Source organism: Capricornis sumatraensis, chromosome 10 (assembly GCF_032405125.1).
Source record: "Capricornis sumatraensis isolate serow.1 chromosome 10, serow.2, whole genome shotgun sequence".
NCBI classification, from domain to species: Eukaryota; Metazoa; Chordata; class Mammalia; order Artiodactyla; family Bovidae; genus Capricornis; species Capricornis sumatraensis.
This window is the reverse complement of record NC_091078.1, coordinates 77,137,695-77,160,204: the sequence shown is the minus strand read 5'-3', so window position 1 is coordinate 77,160,204 and position 22,510 is coordinate 77,137,695. Positions and strand designations below refer to the sequence as shown.

At 40.6% G+C, this 22,510-nt stretch overlaps 1 pseudogene; it reads right to left on the bottom strand.

Moving 5' to 3' along the window:
* Window positions 1–16,087: 16,087 nt before the first annotated feature.
* Window positions 16,088–16,462, bottom strand: LOC138086901 (small ribosomal subunit protein eS25 pseudogene; annotated as a pseudogene).
* Between the last annotated feature and the right edge of the window lie 6,048 nt (window positions 16,463–22,510).

The following is a 22,510-nucleotide window of genomic DNA, read 5'->3' as shown; positions in this document are numbered from 1 at the left end:
TGGTGCTGATTTGACTTAGATTGATTTCCTACCTTGACTGAATTTTCTACTACAGTGTTTACATTCAGTTCACTCTTGGGAATCTCTTCCTGATATATTGAAAGAGGTCAACCTTCCCTTTACCCAATCCAACCTCTCCTAATTTTTCTAAAGTAAATTTCATATCCTAATTTTAAAGAGTGATGTGATAATTGTTAATATTTTAACAAGAATCTCATCATAACCATTGTTAATGGGTCCATTTTAAGCCCAAAGAGTTATATCATATCACCAACCTTCAAGGTCATAGTGTAGTTACTATTAATTTGATGGTCTTGTTCCCCCAAATAAGAGAAGGACTAATATGAGAGGCACAGCAATTGGACAAGTTCTTTAGACTGGAATATGCCTTTAAAGAAGTCATAATCCAATTACCTTGTGAAACCACAAACATAGTCTATGACTCCAGACTTTCTGTTTAGACTTTAAGGAAGAAAACAATATTAAGAGCTCTGGTTTGCTTAGAAATGTCTAAGAATTGACTCTTCAGTTCTTAAAATCATCTCTTTTCAATATATATATATATATATATATTTGTATGGCAGCTGTACTATTTCCAGAAACTTTCCAAGACAGTCTTATGGGGTGTGGCTGGTCATTTCAGTTATCACTCAGAAAAACATGGAAGGAGGCAGAGTCTGGTACTGACAAAGAAAATCCTTTCAGGAGGCTGGTTCAGGGACCACGGCTCCCCTTCCCTCTCTTCTCACATCTTCAGATGTTACAGTTACGCTTGGCACCTCTGTCTTATGGACTCATAGCTGTCCTTTATGGGTGCCCCACTCCCTTTATGTCAGGTCTCAGGTTTGAAAAAATTTTTTTCCTCATTTCAGCCAAAGCAAATTTGAGTGTTTTCAAAAGGATCTCTTACTCAGAAACTAAAGTGAAAGAAAATAAATACAAAGACAGAGAACTAAGCTTGCCCTGTTCAGAATCTTGTCCGAACGTAGTTGAGGTCTTGCTTCATATTGGCTTGCCTGGTAAAGCTCACCAGGCACTCTGCCCTGGCTTTTTTATTTTTGCTGCATTCATCCCTGTCTGGGTTAGATGTTAGAACAGGAAGCCCAGACTCCCAACCCATAGTAGGTTTGACTTGGAAGTTCTGCCTGTTCTGGTCAGATTTTCCTGTCCCTTCTGGAAAAAACTTGTTAATAAATTCTGGCCCCCAAGTCCTGTACCATATCGTTCTGAAATTCTTTTAGATGTTCTTGTTTGTGAAGTCTTCCCATGTATTTCAAATTACCTGTGTTGACTGTGATTATTTCTGATAGCAGAGTTCCAGTTTATTGAGCATTTTCCATATGCATAGCTGTGTCCTCTGTGTTTCACACAAGAAGAAGCTCATTCCTTTAACACTTGTGATGATCACACCAGGCACCTCAGTTCATTAAGGGGGAAAATGGAGGCGTAGAAAAGATAAAAGTAACTTCCGCAAGGTTGCAGACCTCATGGCTCAGGCCAGATTCAAGCCGTGGAGATCTGACTGAGAAGTTGGTACAGTGCAGAGCTGCTTTCTCTGAGCCTGAAAGGTTCCATCTCTGAGTTTCAGGCCATCTTAAGCTGGCCCTGGCCTTTTCTCCTAGAGGACTCCTAGGGTTTGTTACACTGAAGTTCTCCTCTTGACTGAGTCTCTGCGATGTTCTGTTTCTTAGAAATGTTTCAGTGGCCACTAGTGAAAAGCTAGTACCGAGCAAGCTGATGAAGCCCACCTTTCCAGCCTCTGACCTTGTCTTCCTGGCTTTGGACCATGTGTTGCCATCCAGGGTGATCAGTTCCCAGCCCATAATTCTGTCTGCAAATAAATGTTAGTTTATTTAATTTGACAGAAAATGATCTTAGAAAGTTTCCCCAAATAGATGCAAATAAAGTTATAGAAGTGCCATATTCCTTACATCCTAGGCATCCAGCCTCAAACTCTTTTCTTTGTATGTATACATAGGCATGAAGTAGACTCCTGATTTGAAATGAAGCAGCTGTATTGCCTGAGTAGTCTTGTGGACTAGGCTGTCTTCCACGTGGAGCCCACCGACATCCGAGTAAAGCACCGAAGCATGATCTCATTAGCAGAGATAACACCTGAGTTATATTCCCCTCTCAGTCAAGCCCAGACAAGAAGAGAAAGATGATTTTCCTGTTTAAGGAATGGAGTGGTCTGGGCAATGCATCGTCTTTGTTATTTACCATTCAAACTGCCTGAGGATGCAGAGAGACGTATCAGGAATGATCGAAAGAGAACCAAGGGCATGTCACTTCTCCAGATCCTCAGGTCTGTATCAGACATGCACTGTGACAGGTCACAACTCAGAAGGAGGACAAGCTGCTAATAGATGCAGGCCTTTGTGGATGAGTGTATTAGAGAGAAGGCTAGGAAACTCATCCCTTTTGGATGTAAATTAAAATGGGGTTTTACTGGCTCACATAACTAAAGAGTGTAGGGAGTAGTATTGCTTCAGGCATGGCTGAATCCAGGGACTCAAATGTTGATAGAAAAGTTGCTTTTTTCCTATTTTGGGTCTGCTTTCCTCTCTGATGGCTTTATTTTCAGGTAGGTTCTTTTCACTTAAGATCTTCAAATGCTGTAGACTTAGAGTCTTAGGATTGGAGTAACTCTAGGGTAAAGACAGCCTGTCTCTGCTAATGCTTCCAGTGGACCTAGAACTGTAGTCCGGCTTGGATTGCATGCTCGTCCCTAAACCAGGCATTTCTGCCAGAATCCATGTGTTCTAAGTGACCAGACTTGGAGCTGGGAGTAGGTAGTCCTACTGAGTCTCATGAGCTGAGGACGGAAGAGGTATAATTTTGAAGGAAAACTGGGTTTGTATTATAAGAAGGGAGAAAGAAGGCAGATGTAACATATGTTAACCATGGTGCATCCATAATAGAAGTGAGGCAGGAACTAGAGTTGGAAAGCAAAGTTTACAGTTCAGATCAAAATGAGAGAAAGTCTTGTGTATACCTTGGCCAGGCTTTTCTCTGTTAAATTGGGATGCTTTGTGGAGAAGGTAAGGCAACAGTTGTACTTGGTACCAATGAGTCACTGTGGTTGAGTTACTGAGGTTCAGCTTCTTATTTTTTTTGCAGCTGTGTGTAATAATATCTCTACAATAGGTTTGTGTGTGTGTGTGTGTGTGTGTGACTATGAGAAGGATGTTCATGGGATGGAAGTCAAACTGTTCTAAGGTATATTCGTCCCTTCTATTCACAAATCTGCTTACTTCTCCATGGTGTTTGATTCCCCCTTCATGCTGAAGTAGAGATGATAAGGAAATAGAACTGATCCTTTTGGGTCTGAGATGAACTTATATCAGTAACAGTGAACTGGGAGATGAATGCTGGGCAAGTAACTAGATGCCTTCATTAGCAAGTGACTTTTTTTCACTCACAAACCTCTGATGTGATCTGAATTCTTATCTCAGGAAGCGGAAAAGCAGATCGTTGGGGTCACTGAGAAAAAGAGTCAAAATAGAAGTTGCTAAATGAAAAAAAACACACCTCTGCACTGAATTGGGGCAATTAAAGACGATGCTTCAAAAAACAAACCGCTTACTACTGAGGATTCTTTGGAAGCATAGCCTATCAGTATGTGAGTTTTATTCCACCCTTGTGCCTGGAAGGCTGATTTATTTGGGGGTGGGTGTCTCTCAAAGTGCCGAGAGAAGCATAGAAGACATTTGCTAAAGAAGGCTCATAGGTTGTGCTGAAAGTCAGTAGTTATCTACTAAAGTAGCATTTCTTAGTGAATGTCCACTATGCAGCAGGTTCTAAATGTTTCATATGTGTCAGTGCATACAATCCTCTCAAATTTATGACATAGGTACTGTAGTTATCCCTGGTTTATGGACAGGGAAACTGAGTCACACAGAGAAGTAGTTTCAGTGAGTTTTTTCGGCTTGATGCTGACTGAATTACTGTCCTAAAGCCAGAAATTTTGTAGGCAGACACATGGGGGTTGGACTTCCAGTATGACCTCTAGTATCAGTGGAATCTTGGCGTGATCATAGGGAAAATGCGTGTAAGTACAGCACCTACCCCTTTGGGTTAATTTAAGGGATAATAAGGCAATGCTTTTAAAGTGTTTAGTCAGCACTTATAGAGAAGGCTGTTCTCCAGAAATGTTATGTTAATAATAATAATAGTCATGATAGACACAGGATTTAAAAAAATGTTTGTCCACATAACTTTTGCTCCCATGGGTGAGTCTTCAAAGCCAGAGTGTGCAACTTGGCTTCCTCCAGCCCCATCTCTGTCTCTGGGGGTGCCCCTTGGGCCTCCTTTGATGGATTAAATATTCCTATTAAGCAGATGGCTGGGCGAATGTCCCTGTCTTTGCTGGCCTTACTTTTCTTGAGTGATTTCCTATTATAGGAAGGGAGTATCCCATAATAATGAAAAATTGACAGGCACTATTGATTAAATTCTTTTCTAGCCTCTTTTCCTTGACTTTCCCCCATTAGTTAAATCTGAGCACCTCAAAGATAAATGCAAAGAGGTGAAAAGAGGTGAGCTGGCATTGGGTTGCCTTCTGTCTTTTTAAGAACAAAATATTAGTATGTTGTTTTGTTCAAGTCCTATCTTGCTAGGAGATCAAGGGAGGAGAAAAGGTTTAGATTACCCAATTACTGGCAATAAATTATTTTCTTTTCCTGGGGCCGTATGAAAGCTTGGGATGGCAAACAGCATCTGAGAAATGTTCTTCTTATTTTGGTGGCACAGCAACTCCAGAAAATAGGTTAATTGGTTCAGAGACTTGCTCTTACTGTTAATGGCATTTAGCTTGTGAAATTGAACAACTGCATCTCAAGACAGAATGTTCATAAAATCGATATTCTGGTTGCTAAGTGTGTGTTTTTAAGATATACTTTGAATTAATTTATTCAAAGCCAGCTGGTGCTAATCCCAATATAACCTCTAGGAGGAAACCTCAACCCATGTTGTATCTAAAATAATCGGATTTTCTGTTCTCTTTCTATTGAACTTTCATATTGTATCTAAGTTAGTACTTTTGATATTTCTAAGTTTTTTTTTTAACATTTATGTAGAACACCACATAATTGCAGAAAAGATAATAGTCACATACCCTAGGGCCTACTGTACACTTATGTTAAAAGTACAGCTTTTATTGGCAACTAAAGTAATAACCTTTCTGTGTCAAATTGCTTTAAATTAAACTTAAAAAAAAAAAAACGCTGGCTGATACCCACACTTAGTAATTGTCAAACATTAGCATAATGTGGAATAGTAAAACTGCCTAAATCTTAGGTTTAAAAATAATTATTTACTTAGATAAATTTTGTATGCAGTAGCATATTATTAGAAATCCTTCCCCCTCACCTCTTCTAAAAATGCAGGATCCATGTATATATTAGTGTTATACTTAGTCTTGATGTGTAAGTGGAACTGTAACTTATGTTAGCCTCTGAGAAAGGGGTCTCATTTAGTCTCTCCTCATCCATCCATCATGGGCCACATACAAATGGGGTGAATTGATGCTTTGGATGGCTTTGTGCATTGTTCCTTATGTTGGATGACCTAACATGTGACCTCAGGGGGAAAAATGTGCAAGTCTATTTTTGATGAGGCTGCAACATGGCCTAGCCTGCATAATTTCTAGCCATTTGAAGGCACTTGGGAGATGAGGGTCCTAACTGATTGTGTGTGTGAGGCCCTCAGGCATAGGTCACCACTGCTTTTCACACAAATGCATTTGTATTTCCTGGATCTCTGCTCAGTCACAGAGCTTTCCATGAAAACAAGCCTTCAGTGATTTTCAGGTGGCAGGATTCATTTGGTTTGCCAGGTCTGACCAGAGATTGACTACCACCTGAGCATATCTGCCAGCTAAAGCCAGAATAATTCTTGTCTACTTTTGTGGCATATTGTTAATTTGAAGTGGATCTCTATCAGTAAGGATTGGCTTCCTGTCATTCACTGACTTGCTGAAATTCCACTTAGTCACCTTGAGCAACTACCTTTCAAATTTGTTGAAAAAGCGTCTGGAAAGGAAGCACTTTGAATATTGAAGGATGCTCATATATAAAAGTGAAAGTGGCTCAGTGATGTTTGACTCTTTGTGACCCCATGGAATATAGCCCACCAGTCTCCTCTGTCCACGAGGGTTCTCCAGGCAAGAACTGGGGTGGGTTGCCATTCCCATCTCCAGGGGACCTTCCCAACGCAGGGATTGAACCTGGGTCTCCTGCATTGCAGGCAGATTCTTTACTGTCTGAGCCACTGGGGAAGCTAATATATAAGGACATTCTTAATAAGCAAAATGGCCTTCTGAGACTGTCATTGAGTGGAACGGTCTGGCAATACCATCATTTGAGGCAGTGTGCAAATATTTGGTGATGTCATTGGAAACTAAAGGCTCAGAGGGCAAGCATGTAGTAGATGCTAGAGCAGACTTTAACACTAAACTGTATTCTTCTAAAGGTCAGAAGATGTGACCTTTAAGTTAGCTATGACAATGCACATGCTTGGTTATCAGGAGAAAAATATTCTTTCAGGAACATTGTTGTTGTTCAGTCATCCAGTCATGTCTGACTCTTTGCAACCCCATGGACTGCAGTGGGCCAGGCCTCCCTGTCCCTATCTCCTGAAGTTTGCCCAAAATCTTGTCCGTTTCATCAGTGATGCCATCCAGCCATCTCATCCTCTGACACCCTTTTCTCCTTCTGCCCTCAATCTTTCCCAGCATCAAGGACTTTTCCAACGAATCGGCTCTTTGAATCAGATGACCGAAATACTGGAGCTTCAGCTTCAGCATCAGGCCTTCCAATGAGTATTCAGGGTTGATTTCCCTTAATATTGACTGGTTTGATCTCCTTACTGTCCAAGGGTCTTCTCCAACACCATGTTTCAAAGGCATCAATTCTTAGGCATTCTGCCTTCTTTATGGTCCAGTTCTCACAACCATATATGACCATCGGGAAGACCATAGCCTTGGCTATATGGACCTTTGTTGGCAGAGTAATGTCTCTGTTTTTCAACATACTGTCTTAGCTTTCCTGCTAAGAGGCAGTCGTCTTCTGATACCATGGCTGCAGTCACCATCTGCAGTGCTTTTAGAGCCTAAGGAGAGGAAATCTGTCACTAGTTCCACCTTTTCCCCTTCTATTTGCCATGAAGTAATAGGGTTGGATGCCATGATCTTAGTTGTTTTAATATTTAGTTTTAAGCTGGCTCTTTCACTCTCCTCCTTAGGAACATGGGAGAGACTAAATCTTTAGCTCAATTCCAATTGCCTACATTTTGGGACCCCTGACTGCTTTCTTTTAGTTCTTGGAAGAAATAAAAGAGAGTTCTTCCTGTTTTCCTCATGGAACCTGAGAATATAATACCCAAGAGGAGATTAGAAATGAGAAAGTGAATATCTAGCCAGGCTTTAGACCTTTGTTTCCACTGTGCTACTTGCCTTAGTTTTGGAAATGAACTTTTGGTCTCAGTTTGCCCATATGCAGTCATGCCTGCTCTGAAATATAAGCAATGAAATGAAAGTATGATTAAGTGAGGGTTTCAAAATTAAATTTCATCAAAGCTATGTGTAAGTTTTTAAGATTCACAATAGACACTCCAGTTTCCTGCAAATTTGCCTTCCTTGTTTCCACCTTTGGCTCATCACTCAGATTGTTTGCACCCTGGAACAGCCTCTAATTTCCATTGGATCATCTTCCTTGACCCAACTCTGTCCTTTAAAAAGGACAGATGGCATTATCCTTATTGTTCTCTAATTTCTCTAAAATCCTATCAAATGATCATCTCAACTACATCATTTATCATTTTATCTTGCCTTGTATTGTTAAGCTTGAAAACTGCTATTCCTTGTTCCACCCAGAGAAAAACCATTCTTTGCCCCCAAACTGGGACCTCATGTAAACTCATTCTGCTCTGCATTCATCTACACGTTGCAGAGCATGTAGTAGGTGCTTAGTTGCTCAGTTGTGTCTATCTCTTTGTGACACTGATTTGCATCTCCTGCCTTGCAGGCAGATTCTTTACCTGATGAGCCATCAGAGAAGCCTAATATCAGTTCAGTATCAGTTCAGTCGATCAGTTGTGTCCGCCTCTTTGCGACCCCATGGACTGCAACACACCAGGCTTCCCTGTCCATCACCAACTCCCAGAGCTTTCTCAGACTCATGTCCATTGAGTTGGTGATGCCATCCAACCATCTCATTTTCTGTTGTCCCCATCTCCTCCTGCCTTTGCTCTTTCCCAGCATCAGGGTCTTTTCCAATGAGTCAGTTCTTAGAATCAGGTGGTGAAAGTATTGGAGGTTCAGCTTCAGCATCAGTCCTTCCAATGAACACCCAGGACTGATTTCCTTTAGGATGGACTGGTTGGATTTCCTTGCAGTCCAAGGGACTCTCAAGAGTCTTCACCAACACCACAGTTCAAAAGCATCAATTCTTCGTCACTCAGCTTTCTTTATGGTCCAACTCTCATATCCATGCGTGGTACTGGAAAAACCATAGCTTTTACTAGATGGACACTGGGTTAATTGCTTTTATTTTTCAAAGGCTGTTCACTTAACATCTCATTTTATCCTTTCCTCAATGCAAAAGTCCCTTAGTCAGCAAGGAGATCAAATCAGTCAGTCCTAAAGGAAATCAACTCTGAATATTCATTGGAAGGACTGATACTGCAGGTAAAGCTCCAATACTTTGGCCACCTGATGTGATGAGCTGACTCATTGGAAAAGACCCTCATGCTGGGAAATATTGAGGGCAAAAGGAGAAGGGGGCAGCAGAAGATGAGATGGTTAAATAACATCACCAACTCAACAGACATGATTCTGAGCAAACTCTGGGAGATAGGGAGGGACTGGGAAGCCTGGTGTGCTGCAATCCATGGGGTTGCAAAGAGTTGGACACTGATTTAGTGACTGAACAACAGCAATAAATACAAATATGCTTTTGTGTGTAGGTGAGATTTGTGACCCTGGCATTTGTGGAATGATGGCATGCGACAGCCGACTTTAGTGATCTGTCTCATCAGGTGCTTAGGCGAGAGTCTCTGGATGCATTGTCCAGAATTTTTTTTTTTTTAACAAGATCAGTGTTCTTCAAATTTTCTTCTGCAGATTTGTGCCAGGACCCTCCTAGGACTGGCATAGTGAGAAAACTGTGAGGAGCAAGGGGACAGAGGGTTAGGGGCCTGGCAAGGTTTTTCCACTGATTTTTCTCATTACATGCCTTCCTTTGGTCCCTGTCTCTTTCACTAGAATGTGACGTTCCTATGGTGGTGGTAGTGGTTTACTCACTAAGTCGTGTCCTACCTTTTGCATTCCCATGGACTGTAGCTGCCAGGCTCCTCTGTCCATGGGATTTCCCAGGCACGAGTACTCGTGTGGGTTGCCATTTCCTGCTCTATGGGGTCTTCCCGACCCATGGCTTGGACCACATCTTGAACTCACCTCTTGAAGCTGGGTCTCTTGCTTTGCAGGAGGATTCTTGACCACGGAGCCACCAGAGAAGCCGGAAACGCCTGTAGCTAAGGGCTATCTTTTCTCTGACATCTATGTTCTCACCTAATTTTCTGAATATCACCAGATGGGGCATAATCATAATGATGAACATTTATGAAGAACATATTCTGGAGACAGTGTATCATTCATTGATTACTTCTTTCAATTCTCATTGACTGTTATTATACCCATTGTGCAGATAAGGAAATTGAAGCAACAAAAACTAAATAGAAGCTAGAGAAATGCTCTGGACTAGCCATAAGACTCTAGAGGATTGTGCTGCCTTAATTGCCACTGACTTGAATTGTATATCTTTGTACCTGAAGACAGGACTTGGCTTAGCTGCTTGGAATCAAGATAACCTGCTCTGTATTAGACTTGCACTATAACCACTTTCTGAATGAAAGAAGCTATCTTTAAGTTGGTTTCTTGGTTAGATAGTACACTGTGGGTTCCTCTCAGTGTGACATTCAGAAATGTCCTGCCCACTATGTGCAGGGTGAACATTTTCGATATCAAGCCCAGAGAAGAATCCTGGACAGTCATGAAAGAAAGGATTTGGGTCCTTGAGATGCCATTCAGTCCACGTGGTGGGGTGGAGAGGGCACAGATCTCATTGGTTCTTTAGAGATGCAAACAGGCTCAGAAGTACTTCTCCAGAGAATGTTTGAAATGATGCCTGGAGCAAAACCAGATTACCCTATTCATGAAAGATATCTGTTTTCTAAAACCAAAGCTATTTGATTTTTAAGTGAATGATTGAAGTTCTCAGTCAAAGCCCTTAGGTGCCTTTGGGGGATGTTTTGCAGCCCCTAACCTTCTCTAGTAAGATTTTTTACATTTTATGTTGTGATATATGAGGAAACCACAAACCTGACTCCAGGGGCTAACTTTTTCTGAGGCACTGCTTTTTACTTTGAGAATCATGTAACCATCAGCCCGTAGTTGGTGCACGTTGTATAAGATTCAGACTGTACATGAGTGAAACCTAAGAGTTGCCGGTCCTTGATCTCTTCCTTTCTTCCCTTTTTCCAATCCCTGTTGCTTTTCATCTCCTAAGTAGGTCTCAGTTGTGCCAGTTCCCTGCCATCCCTACCAGCAGCTCCTTGATGAGGTCACCACCATTATCTCTCACCTGAACCAATCTGCTTTGCCAACGAAGGTCTGTCTAGTCAACTCTATGGTTTTTCCAGTAGTCACTTATGCATGTGACTATAAAGAAAGCTGAGCACCGAAGAATTGATGCTTTTGAACTGTGGTGTTGGAGAAGACTCTTGAGAGGCTCTTGGACTGCCAGGAGATCCAACTAGTCCATCCTAAAGGAGATCAGTCCTGAATAGACATTGGAAGGACTGATGCTGAAGCTGAAACTCCAATACTTTGACCACCTGATGTGAAGAACTGACTCATTTGAAAAGACGCTGATGCTGGGAAAGAGCAAAGGCAGGACGAGACGGGGACAACAGAAGATGAGATGGTTGGATGGCATCACCGACTCAATGGACATGAGTTTGAGCAATCTTTGGGAGTTGGCGATGGACAAGAAAGCCTGGTGTGTTACAGTCCATGGAGTTGCAAAGAGGTAGACATGACTGAGCGACTGAACTGAACTGAACCAATCTAATAGCCTCAGACATCTTTTCTGGACTCCTTTCAGTCTGTTCTCTCTGTGTGTATGTGTGTGTGTTTGTGCTCAGGTGTGTCTGACTCTTTGTAACCCCATGGACTATAGCCCACCATGCTCCTCTGTCCATAGAACTTTCCCAGGCAAGAATCTGGAGTGGGTTGCCATTTTCTCCTCCAGAGATCTTCCTGATCCAGGGGTCAAACCCACATCTCCTGCATCGGCAGATGGATTCTTTACCACTGAGCCACTTGGGAAGCCCGTTCTAGAGTCTAGATCATCTCAAAAAGTGGATATGCTCATGTGAGCCTCCTACTCCCTCCCATCCTTGTTAAACACCTCCAGTGCTATTCCACCTACTGATCTTAACAGACAAAGCTCCTTCATATGGTGTGGATGCTCTGTGTTGTCTGGCATCTCTGCTCTCCCTCAGTCCCTCCTCAATGTCTCATCTCTACCCCAGTGATCTCATTTCTCTTCTCTGCCTTTAGTCCTGCCTTCCTGCCACAGGGCCCTTGTCATTTCTTCTTCTTGCTCCCTGGAATTCTTGTCTCTCTCAAATAAAGTCTTAGTCATCTTTCAGATTTCAGCTCAAGTGTCTCCTACTGCCGGGTTGGTTTAAATCTCATTTAGTCTATCTGAAGACCACATACCTTTTCTTTGTAGAACCCATCACAGTGTACACTTTGTACTTGTTGCTGTGAATCAAGTTAAAACCATGTGCATCATGGTTAAAAAGGAGGTTCAACACCCATTTAGGCCAGTTACCAGTAGTGGAATCTTGGGCCACACTAATTTCTTAATTTTCCTTAATTTCTCTTACCCTCAGTTTCCTCACCTATAAAATGTGGACAGTGATAGTTCCTAGGTGGTGGTGTGAGGATTAAATGAGAATATATATAGTAAGTACCTAGAATAATAGTAAGTACCTAACCATAGGTATTAATATGGCTGTTAAAAGACAAGTATAAAAAGCATTCCTCTGGTACATAATTGTGGGATGAATGAATACATCTAAAATTATCATAAAATTTTCAGAAGTTTTGGTTCAAAATTGATTTTATTGAAAAAGGGCCAACTTTTTTCCAACTTTGTGCTCTTTTTTTCCAGAAGGAGGCTAGGCAAGAAAGTGTGGATGAATTGGGATAAACCATTACCTGCTTCTAGGAGCTTTTTGGTGGCTCAGATGGTAAAGAATCTGCCTGCGATGCAGAAGACCTGGGTTTGATCCTTGGGTTGGGAAGATCCCCTGGAGGAGGAAATGGCAACCCTCTCCAGTATTCTTGTCTGGAGAATTCCATGGACAGAGGAGCCCGGTGGGCTATATATAGTCCATGGGGTTGCAAAGAGTTGGACGTGACTCAGCGACTAACACTTCATTGCCTGCTTCTAGGAAAACTATTCAAAAACTTCTTTAATTATCTTTATGAAGAGCATAGTGTATATATTTCCATTGAATTTTACAACTTTGTTTACTGCCTTCTAGTTCAAACCCTAACTTATTTCTAATAGACCCGTGATCAGGATGTCTTTGTATTGGCAAACACTGGGTATGAAGGCCAAAGTCACTTATACTAAAGTGTTTGAAATTTCTGTAGCAAATTGAAACTCTAAATACAATTTGTGTTGTTAACCTCTCAGGGATTATATTTTTGACTTTCTCTTGTGTGACATATATCTGGTCACATATTCATTGTGAACCAGTGCTTAAAATGCATAATCCTCAAAGGTTACTAGCAATTATTTGAAAGACCCCATATTCATCTCAAAACCCAGAACTGGGAGATAAGGTTTATGGAATGGCTGAATAGGACACTGGCATAAACAAACCATTTCATAGTTCTTAAAATAAAGTACTTATGGAGCACAGTTTTATCTACAAAGCTTGAGAAATGAATTTATTAATCCTCACAACATCCCCTGTATTATTATCACCACATAATAAATATGGAGCAAGGGATTGAAAGGTTAAATTATGTCCCCATCCCCGCCCCCATAGGGAACTTAGTATTACTTTTTAATTGAGTTGTCTGTTTTGTTTTCCATCTCTAAGTTTGTGTCTCTTCTGCCAAATTTAACCATTTGTGGATATTTTTGAATATAGAATTCTTGAGTTAATTTTGAGACTCAAGTTCAGGTCAAGTTAGTGTCTTGCTGAATCCTCTTTGGAAAGTGCAGGGCTATAAGTCATTGCTTAAATATATATTATATATTTAATATAATATATCTTTTCCATTATGGTTTATTATAGGATATTGAATATATTTCCTCGTGCTATACAGTATGTCTTTGTTGTATATCCATTCTCTATATAATAGTTTGTATCTGCTAATTCCGAACTCCCAGTCCTTCCCTCTCTCAGCCGCCCCACCCCCTTGGCAACCATAAGTCTCTTCTCTTTGTTTGGGAGTCTGTTTCTATTTCATGGAAGTTCATTTATACCATATTTTAGAGTCCATGTATGTGTACAAAAAATAGTATAATGAGCTCTCATATCTCTACCACTGTGCTTTAGAAATAAAATATTACCAGAAAAAGCAGAAACTCTCAGGGTCTTTGTTTCTACCTTGTAAAACAATTTACTGTGAAGTGTGGCAATGATCATTCCCACATCCCATGTCTATCTTTATATTGTACTGATACATATGCATCTCTGAATAGTATAGATTCTTATGTTGCATGTTTTAAACGTTTATATGACTGGCATCATAAGGTGTATATCTTTCTGCAACTTGTTTTTTCTTTTTTTTTCCTCAGTATTTTATTTTAGGAGATTTCACCCTTGATATATGTGGCTCTGGTTCATTTTCATTGCAGTTTAATATTTCACTCTGAGTATGCCACACATTTTTTTATTTCTGTTGATGTTTAAGTGAGTTATATTTTTTGAATATAAACACTGCTACTATAATGGTACTTACATGTATTTATATATGATGTGAGACGTTTCTAAGATATATTACAAGCAGGGGAATGTAGGATCAAATGGTATCGATATCTTAAATTTTATTAACTGTTGCTTTTTCTGTGGAATGTTATACAAGTATGCACATTAATAGTGTATGAGAGTTCTGACTGCTCCGTATTTCATTGTACTTGACATTGTCAGATTTTTATGTCTGATGGATTTAAAATGGTACCTTGTTATGTTTTAATTTCCATTTTCCTGATTACTACCAAACAAAACATCTTTGTAAGTGTCTTTTTGTAATCATTTAGGCTTTGTACTCTGAAAATTGTCTGTCTGTAGCTTTTGTCCATATTTCACCTGGATTGTCTTTTTATTGATTGGTGAGTGTTCTTTATATATTCAGGATACCAACCGTTTGTCAATTACACATTTTGCCAATATTACTCATATCTTCTTTAAGCTTGTTCGTCAATGTGTTCAGGTTAAAATTTTCTAAAATTCTTAGCATGGAAAATATAAGCATAGGGAATTTTGCCTCCTCTTCTCCTAAGGTTTTATTTTCAAACACTTTGCACCTCTTATTTATGCTTTGGCACATAAGCTTTGTGCCTCCAGATTCTTGACAATGCTGTTTCCTCTCCTTAAAGTGCTTGTAACTGCTCCTGGCTTGGCTAACATTTATCAGTCTTGACAGCCCAATCTTTCAGAAAGTTTTTGCCTCCCTGCACCATGCCCTGTGCAGACTGGGGAAGAATTTTTAGGTTTTCTCCTCTGAGAAATTATCATGAAGAAGAAAATAATGTCTGATGACTTTGCCACCTAATCACCTAGTTCTGATAAGATCTTCCTGAATGGCCTACCAAAAACACTTGTCTACAGATTTCAGGTCCTATATAAATATTCTAATTAATTTAGCCTTGGCAGTATTTTCATTGAGTTCCATATCACCATGGTCTTTTGGACCTGCAACATTGATTCCAATTTTCAAAGACACTTATTCAATTGAGAGGAAAGAGCTCCAAATGCAGATTTGGAAGTCTACAAAAAAAATTCCACAGCTATTTTCTTCCATTCTTTACCAGATAGCTATTCCAAATGGAGCTTAATCAAACCACTTTCTATTTCCTGCCTAGTGTGAATCTGTGTTTGGGATCCATGTCAATTTACTCTGTTTTCTTTCTTTTATAAATGACCAGGACCTGCACTGGGATGTCTGTTATTGTGAAGCTAGGATTTAACCTGACTAAGGGGAGGAAAAAGACCCAACACACCAAACTGTGTATTATTTACACGTTTCAATATTTAATTTCCTGTCTCCATTACACAGATTTTAGTATGCAGATTATTTGCCCAACATGATTTATCAGTTCCTTGTTAAATCATATTCTCCTCGGGGTACATATTGTTCATATTTATAAATTCTTATTAATTTCAAGAATCACATTGTTTATCCAACAAAATTATTACAGCTTTGATGAAGCTTTTAAAGTATAACATGTAAATCACTATTTTCTCACTTTCATAAGCAGCTGAATTTTTGATCTGGTGGATTATTATGGTTTAGAAGATACTTAGTCTTAGGGAAAATGCACAAGATGGTGGGTGCAGTCGTGTGTAGATGAGGTTATTTAATTAGAACTGCTGTTAATGACAAATTGCTATCACTCTAGCTACCCCTCCTCCAAATTGCCTTTCTTAAATAGATAAATGAGCAGCACTTCCCAATGTTGTTCTAAATAAGATGGGACTAATATTTAAAGCTATAAATGCTACAATAACAAATGACAGGATGGAAGAAGTAAATGAATATTAAGTGTTTATAATCACTTGTTTTCTAAATTGCATCTTGATTGTGTTACCTGGGAGACTATTAGGGGGATTGTTTAATGAAAAGAGAACTTAAGGAGTTTTAAAAGAAGATTTTAGAGTAAAATAAAATAAATATGTCTTAATGTCTTTGTGACAAAAAGGCAACTTTTTCTGAGTTGTCTTTTTATTTAATAAATCTTTTTCTTTTTTTTCAAAATGTAACATTGGTTGGCCCTGTTCATGCATCTTCACTAGCAGCTGGGTCATCTCCATCCTTGGTGTTTCTGGCATAAATTACTTGAACTCTGTGCTTTGAAACCAGTTTAATTAGTACTTTACTAAGGGGCTCCTGAAAGGCTGCCCTGGCCAGGGAACCACAGATCTTCAGTCTCTCAGAGACGACAGCTGGAGTTATAATCTTATAGTTGGGAACTTCTTTCGAGAGTTTTGTCGTATTTGCTTTGTCAAACAAGACTAGGTTATTGAGCTTGTCCCAGACGTTGCCTGTGGACTACTACTTCTTTTTGGCCTTACCCCGAGATGTTTTCACTGGAGGTTTGTCTTTCTTTACCACGTTTCCAGCATGTTTCTTCTTCTTGTCCTTGGGCAGCATAGTGAAATTGGGAGAGCAGCTGCAACCCATTAGTTAGGTTTTTATGTGAGACAACAAGCATTGTCTACATAACACGCTCATGCCTTGCTAGCACTTTATATCTGAGTAGTATCTTAGTTTGCCTTTTCTAAACATTTTGATATCCACTATTGGATCTTTTCCTTCCAGTATCTTTGGGATGATAGAATGCCTCATTTGAGAGAGGAAAAACCAGACCAGAAATGGTTATGTGGCTTGAATTAAACTGAGAAATCAATTAATAACAAAACTAAAATTATAATTCTATGGTGTCATACCTAATGCCTTCCTGCAAATGTAGGCAAAATGGAGAAGATGGAAAAGTTGACTACTGCTTACAAATCATGAGAATTTATAGTACAAATTATGAAGTTCTGGCAGCATTCCAATGCTAGAGTATTAGAAATAAATGATCAGTTTTCTAATTACAGTCATTGGTTTCTCTCTTTGATATATTTTTGGTATTTCCTATATGTTCTGAAATTAGGTCTTTGCCTTCAGAGTTAATATACAGCTGAGACCAGTGAGCATTCAGTTAAGGTGAAATACTGTTTAGTGATTCTATAATTAAGGTGATCAGATCTACAATTTTTGTTCCTGCCATCAGCATTTCATCTTTCTCTGCTCCTCTGTCTTCTTAGTGATAATAACGTAAGAACCAACCTTCCCTGATGGTTCAGGGTAAAGAGATGGTAAAGAGTCTGCCTGCAATGTGGAAGATCCAAGAAACAGTAACACCTCTTAAATCAGTGGCCATGTACTGCCATCCAGAGAAATGTAACTGAATCATCATGAAACCGCCGCAGATGTTTGCTCGTCGTGTGATGTAAAAACACTTGAATCTGGCATCCAAACACTCTGTTGAAATTGTCAATGTCCAATGTACTGACATGAAAGTTCTATGAAATTGGAGAACTATTTGTAATCATTTCTGTAGGTGCCCCCGGAGTTTTTCTGGGAATCTCAATTTGTATTTTAGTGGAAACGCCCCTGGAGAAGCATCTCCTTTTCAGGTCCCTACCTTTTTTCCCAGATCCTTCCTCTGTCCTTGATCAGTGAGCTGGGGGCTCTGTTACACAAGGTGAATGGGGCAAAGGAGGGAGAATCGTTTCCTGTTTCTGTATGAACAGCTCCAAGTTCAAGCTCATAGTCAGTGGGCTTGGAGAGAAAGCTTCTGGTTGAAAGAACTGCACCTTGTCTCTGGTCTCTAAAAGCTTACTAAGTGGTCATCAGGAGACGACCACCTCTTTCTGGTCATCAGGAGAAAATGGGCATATGGACTGAAAATTAATGGGTCTATTTGGTTGTTCCTTAGACTTTTGTCAAAGGTTTCTCTGCTCCTATGTTTGATTTGGCCCTAAGCTCACTCTTTCCCCTCCCTTAAGTACTATGTGTATCTCTACTGAGAGGCACTGGTTAAACAGAAGCATGCCAGCTGCTTTGAGAGCCAGTTTGGAAAACTTTGAACCAAAAAAGATTTTTCTCTTTCAGGGATCACAAGCTGAAATGCATAGTGAAATAAGAAATATAAATTAGTAAATCAGGCTGAGGATGATGATAGATGGTGATGAGGATTGTGGCAAACTGGCATGGCCTCATCTAAAGGCATGGTTTGGTCTTCACTCAGCTTCAGCAAATTGGTATTTTCTTGAAATGCCCATGGTTACCTTGAACCTCTGATTTTATTCATCAGAACCTAGAAATCTTTTTATGTGACAGCTCTTGGTTGAACGAATAAATAAATAAATAAATAAATAAATCATCTGGTAGGCCATACAAAATATGCCATGTTGCAACTGCTTTTTTCCATAGGTATTTGGAAACCAGGCTGAGGGAGGGAGATGAGCCAAAGCCCATGGAAAACCTGCCCAGTTAACATATTGTTTTCTATACCTACACTTGTGAAGTCGTTGCAAACTAACTGATTTCCTGCCATATAGACATGGCAGAGCAAAGCCTCTTACCCCTGTATGCAGAATTTTGCACATCTCTGTTTATGTGGGGGAAATGTCCATGACATTCTCAATGTTATGACATTCTCCAAAAGTCAGTCAACCTAAAAGATTGTGAATCTCTTCTATCCCATCCTTGACAAGTTTTTCTAGTGTCTGCCTGTTCCTCTAGGGACAGGGAACTTACCACTGTGCATTCCTGTTAGAAGCAGTCTGAAGATAGGGAACTTCTTAATAGCAAATTTTTTTTTCTCAACCTTTTTGTTATTGGCAGCTGAAAAAGTCACCTAATCTTTAACTAGGAAAATGCGCTTGAAAAAATAGTCTTAGAAATTAAGAGGTAGCTATAATTTCCTGTAAGTATCACCCATTCTTAGAAAAAATGAACATTATTAAATTGTGATAGTTACTAATGGAATTTCTAATTCTTTTACAATTAAGGTCATTGAATCTTTATGTCTTGACCTTCATTCTGAGACGATTTACATGAAAATAAGGACTCCAAGTTTCCTCATGTTCCGTTGATTCATTTAAGCTTTTTTCTATCATGATTTCTAGAAATGTGAAACTGGAAATGATACTAGCAGCTGTGGTAGAATGGAAACTCTTAAAGTCAGAAGATATTGAACTGATACTTCTGCTGCTTATTCAGTATATGATATGAAACTGGAAGTATTGGTTTCCTCTTTTGAATGTGAGAGTCTGATAAAGTCTCTGCAAGTAGTGTGAAAAACAAATATGAACAGGCAGTATGTTATAGTGTAACAGAGTGTGGCCATGCATAGCCCTTAGCCTGCGGCCTTTGGTGCCCCATTGCCAGGTGAGGGTTTGTTGTTGCTTTTGTTCAATCACCCAGTCACAGCTGACACTTTGCGACCCCATGGACTGTAGCACTGCCAGGAAGGTTTAGTTCAGTTCAGTTTAGTTGCTCAGTCATGTCCGACTCTTTGCGACCCCATGGACTGTAGCACACCAGGCTTCCCTGTCCTTCACCAACTCCCGGAGCTTACTCAAACTCATGTCCATTGAGTCAGTGATGCCATCCAACCATTGCATCCTCTGTAGTCCCCTTCTTCTCCCACCTTCAATCTTTCCCAGCATCAGGGTCTTTTCAAATGAGTCACTTCTTTGCATCAGGTGACCAAAGTATTGGAGTTTCAGCTTTAGCATCAGTCCTTCCAATGAATATTCGGGACTGATTTCCTTTAGGATGGACTGGTTGGATCTTCTTGCTGTCCAAGGGACTCTTAAGAGTCTTTTCTAACACCATGGTTCAAAAGCATCACTTCTTTGGCACTCAGCTTTCTTTATAGTCCAAATCTCACATCCATATATGACTACTGGAAAAACCATAGCTTTGACAAGATGGACCTTTGTTGGCACAGTAATGTCTCTGCTTTTAAATATGCTGTCTAGGTTGGTCATAACTTTTCTTCCAAGGAGCAAGTCTCTTTTAATTTCATGGCTGCAATCACCATCTGCAGTATCTTGGAGCTCCCCAAAAATAGTCTGTCACTGTTTCCACTGTTTCTCCATCTATTTGCCATGAAGTGATGAGACTGGATGCCATGATCTTCGTTTTCTGAATGTTGAGCTTTAAGCCAACTTTTCCACTCTCCTCTTTCACTTTCATCAAGAGGCTCTTTAGTTCTTCTTCGCTTTCTGCCATAAGGGTGGTATCATCTGCATATCTGAGGTTATTGATATTTCTCCCAGCAATCTTGATTCCAGCTTGTGCTTCCAGCCCAGCATTTCTCATGATGTACTCTGCATAGAAGTTAAATAAGCAAGGTGACAATATACAGCCTTGATGTATTCCTTTTCCTATTTGGAACCAGTCTGTTGTTCCATGTCCAGTTCTAACTGTTGCTTCCTGACCTGCATATAGGTTTCTCAAGAGGTAGGTCAGGTGGTCTGGTATTCCCATCTCTTGTAGAATTTTCCACATTTTATTGTGATCCTTACAGTCAAAGGTTCTGGCATAGTCAATAAAGCAGAAATAGATGTTTTTCTGGAACTCTCTTGCTTTTTCCATGATCCAGCGGATGTTGGCAATTTGATCTCTGGTTCTTCTGCCTTTTCTAAATCCAGCTTGAACCTCTGGAAGTTCACGGTTCATGTACTATTGCCAGGAAGGTTACCTTGGGACTATTAGTGGTCATACTCAGCCACTGGTTGGCTTGGTAATGGGCCCCTCCCCCAAGTGAGCATCTGTCAAAGAGTGAAGGTTAGTGGTCCCGCTCAGCTACTGGTTGGTGCTGCAGTGGGCCCCTCCCCCAAGCGACCAACTGTTAAACAGGTACCTCGTGGGCTAGTCTGTCAACAGTCAGCAGAGCTGTGGTCCTGAGGTGGAGAGAGGTAAGAGATGGATCCTGGCCTTCTCCCTAGCTCTCTAGCTCACCTGGCCTCTGGCCAGTGGCTGAGCTGAAGGCCCAGGGAACAGGATGGGGGCTGTGTCCTGCAGGGTTCCAGAGCCCCTGCCAAGTCTGCCCACTGGCCGGGCCCAGACCTGAAGGCCATGGTGAACCTCTCCCCGATCCCTACCTCTGAGGCCTAATGGCAGCAGTTGTCTGTTTGGAACATGGTCTGTGGGACTTGCCCCAATGTGTGGGCGGCCTGAGTAACCTGAGGGCCTGTTAGGTCCTGGTTGCCTGACTCTCTCAGCGATGGCAGGGCCTGAGGACTGGCCCTGAGGGAGCTGCTAGCTGAGATCTGCGTTCTCTCAGCCAGGACCTGGGTCTCAGACGTTGAAAGTTGTGCCTTGCTTGAGATCCTTGCCCTTTCTTGTCAGAACAGAGAGTAACTTTTGTTTGGTGGAGATGTACGGGATCATTTGTGCCCTGACCATGACTCACCTCAAGAACAAAGGCTCTCACACCAAGAAGTTTGCAGCAACTTACCATACCCCTCCCTCAACCTTTCCTATGAAAGGACTTTTCTGAGAGCTTCTGGGGAGTTTGGGGTTTTTAAGGCAGGAGCCATCTATCTCCTTGCAGGGTGCTCAGTAAACCTTTCACCGTTCGCAACTCTGACGTGTTGGTGTTGTTTGGCCTCACTGTGTGTTGGGCACAGGGATTTCATTTCACCAACTGTGGGAATCATCAAAATCCTGATTTTCTTGGCTGTGGAACTAAGAACTAGTTATTTAACTTTTCTAAGCCTCAGTTTCCATGTCTGTACATTGAGAAGTAAAAAGTGCCGGCTTGTAGGAATATTTTAACTGTTAAATGAGAGTGTGTATGTAAAGAGTTCCCATAATACCTGATATACAGTATGCATTTAATTAATGTTGGGTATTAATGTTTTGATGATGCTGATCAACATAAAAACACTTTTAAAACTATTGTGATCACTCAGACCTTTTATTTTCAGTGTGGAGACGAGGGTATGAGCAATCCCATGGTAGGAAGGGCTGGGTCAGGCTGTATTTGGAAGCATGAGGAACCTTTAACAAGAGCCAATTATACTTTGTGGCACGGAGCTTAAAATATTTTTTAGAAAATCTTTAAAATAAACAGATACATTGAGAAATAAAATGAATTGTAAGGAGTTTTTGGATGCAACAAGAGTTGCTCAGAAATTTTGGTAGTACATCAAGCTGTATGCAAACACCGTGGGTGCATATCTTTGACTGTGGGTGGGTTGGAAAGCCTGCTTTCCAGGTTCCTGTTTTTCAGATATGGGGTCCCAGTGGGAAATAACCTGACAACTTTGTGATCTTGTTCCTTTCAATGTGAATTACTGGGCAGCAGACTCTTCGCTGTAGGTTCTCAGTGTCCTGAATCACATGATGAGTATATAAAATAGTGATTATGTGTGGATTCAGAGAAAGAGCAGAAGGAAAAAGAAAATATTGAAGAAGTAAATAAAAATTTGTCTGCCCATGAGAGTGGGGCTTCCCTGGTGGCTCAGATGGTAATGAATCTGCTTGCAGTGCAGGAGACTAGGGTTCAATCCCTTAGTGGGAAAGTACCATAGAGAAGGGAATGGTTAACCACTCCTGTATTTTTGCCTGGAGAATTCCATGTACCGAGGACCCTGATGGGTTACAGTCCATGGGGTCGCAAACAACTGGACA